Source organism: Carassius carassius, chromosome 24 (assembly GCF_963082965.1).
Source record: "Carassius carassius chromosome 24, fCarCar2.1, whole genome shotgun sequence".
Taxonomy (NCBI): Eukaryota; Metazoa; Chordata; class Actinopteri; order Cypriniformes; family Cyprinidae; genus Carassius; species Carassius carassius.
The window spans coordinates 23,734,359-23,736,833 of NC_081778.1; positions in this window are offsets into that span (position 1 = coordinate 23,734,359).

A 2,475-nucleotide genomic window follows, 5' to 3' on the forward strand; every position below is an offset into this window, starting at 1 on the left:
AAAATGAGTAAAGACTACATATACCTTTTATCAACATATGAATTTGCTGAGAATCAAACCCATGTTTTTGGGGTTGCCAATACAGTAGGATTGCCATTAGCTTCAACAGAAATATAAAAATATTGCTCAAAAAAAAAAGAAAAAAAAAAAGATTCCATATATCAAATAACCTTAAAAGGTCCATGCTGTAACATTTTATATAAATGAATAAAAAATGCAAAAGTTCAGAGCTAAATTTGTGTTCTAATCTACTTCTAACACACACACACACAGATCTACATTATGAAGAGGGAGGCGCTGCTGATTCACCACCTGTCGCCCAGGTACCGTCCAAGAGACTGTCCTCACCCATGGAGTCAAAACAGTGAAGGAAAACGACCTACAAATCTCTAAAGCACACTGCACGCTTTGCATGATTTAAATACAAATGAAAAAACTAGCATTGCAGAGCCATTTTTGGCCAAGAATTGCCACAAATTTGCCACAAATCATGCTTTTTAAACTCTCACAAATGAATTGTTTTCCAATATGTATATATAAAGGTGTTGCGGAATACATCTAACTGATTTGCAGTTTTTACTTTACAGATGTAGTTACCAGAAGGAATGGATAATAGCCTAGTTGCACTGGACCAATATGTAAACAAAAGTTTTAAGTCCCATAATGTTCAAATGTATCTGACAGGCTTGTGAATGTCACATGAACTAATGCCCATCGTAATGGAGGTTGCAGGCTGCCCTTTTGTCAAGTGTTAATCCTCCAGTCACCATACACAGATGTCCCCATCACATGGGACTGACAGATTGCTGTGGAGAATCATGGGAAGGGTGAGGATGTCTCCATCCAATCAGACACTGTATGGATGGAAGACATGGAGGCAGACTGAGCTTGTTATACTCAGATCTTTACTCGTTATCATGTATTTGCACAAATAAATGTCTTTTGGAAGCAGACTGCACACACGTTGGGCAGAAACATTTATTCAGTGCAGTTAGATGCCAAATCTGCTTGCGATGTTTTTGCGAATGCCCACTTTGCCAATAACAATATCATATGACCACATAAAATTGAGCATATCAGCCACCACCTTCCTTTAAATTACATGCTTATATAACAAATAATTTTAATCGCCTTGTAGTAGTTATAGTAGTTAATTGAAGTGGTAACAAATTAAATTTTAACAATGTTAAAAATGAACAATTAATTATAAGAATTAAACAATTAATAATTAACAAATTAAATATTTTGTCATTAAAATAATTAATAGAAATATTCAATAATAATGATAACAAATAATAATAACAATTATTAACAATGAGTTAATCAATAATAAAAATCAAATGTTTTTATCAAAATAATTCACTGAAACTACAACAATAATAATGCAATCAATTCTAAAAGTAATCAAACCTACTATTAATATTTGATGAATATTTAAATTATTTACATAATCAATATAAATAGTCAATCATAATAATAATAATAGCAACAAATTATAACTTGTTAAAGTATCAATAATTATTCATACTTAATGAATAATACAAATATTAGTATTATAAAATATTATTATTGGTGGTGGTGGGGATTTAATTAATAAATCATTTAATAAAAAATGTGTTTTATAATTCTATTAAATAGTTTTAGATTAAGTATAGCATATGTTTATAGTTACACTGTAGGACTCCACTGTTATTGCTTAAAGAGCCACACAGATGGGAAATCAAAAATTACCTGTATTACAGTGTATGATGTAGCTGTCCATCAGTGTAAACAATGTGCAAAGTAATTAAACCAAAAAGTACACGATTTATAAAGTTATTGGCTTCTAAAGTAAGGAGTGGACTCTGAATCGCTGAAACGAGTCGTTATAGATTTCAAATCCTTTGCCCATCTCTTTGTACAACGAGAACACTTTGCATAATAATCTCCGCCTACCGTCTTGGGAGAAACCGAGCGCCAACCTCCCGCTCTCTCTCGTGAGGCCAATAAGGAAGTGACTAAAACTGCAATTCATCGACTGGCCGCTTGAGGCTGGCTGCAAAAGGGAGTCAGTCCCATAGACTCCCCATGTTAAAATGCCCAACTTTACAGCAGGAAAAAACATGTTTACAGCCTGGTGCAAAAAATGATTTTGGTCTAAATAGCTAATTTTGCCCTTCATGACGGGGGGTGAATTTTTTTATAACTCATCCGTTTAAATTATATTAAGACTTAAAGTTCTGCATAATTAAGGGCATAGCCACTTGAGTGACAGGTGGATTGCCGCTGCTGTCATTGCAGTTGTGCTAGGTGGGTGTGGCTACAGCAACTAGCTCCCGCCTTTTTGCCCATTTTTGATTGTCCGGGACAGTCGCGCGGTGACGCGCTCCCAAGATGGCGACGGCCCACTCTACACACTTTAGGCTTCAAAAACACACTTCAGGAGTCTACGGGTTACGTCACGGACACTACGTCCATGTTTTTATACAGTCTATG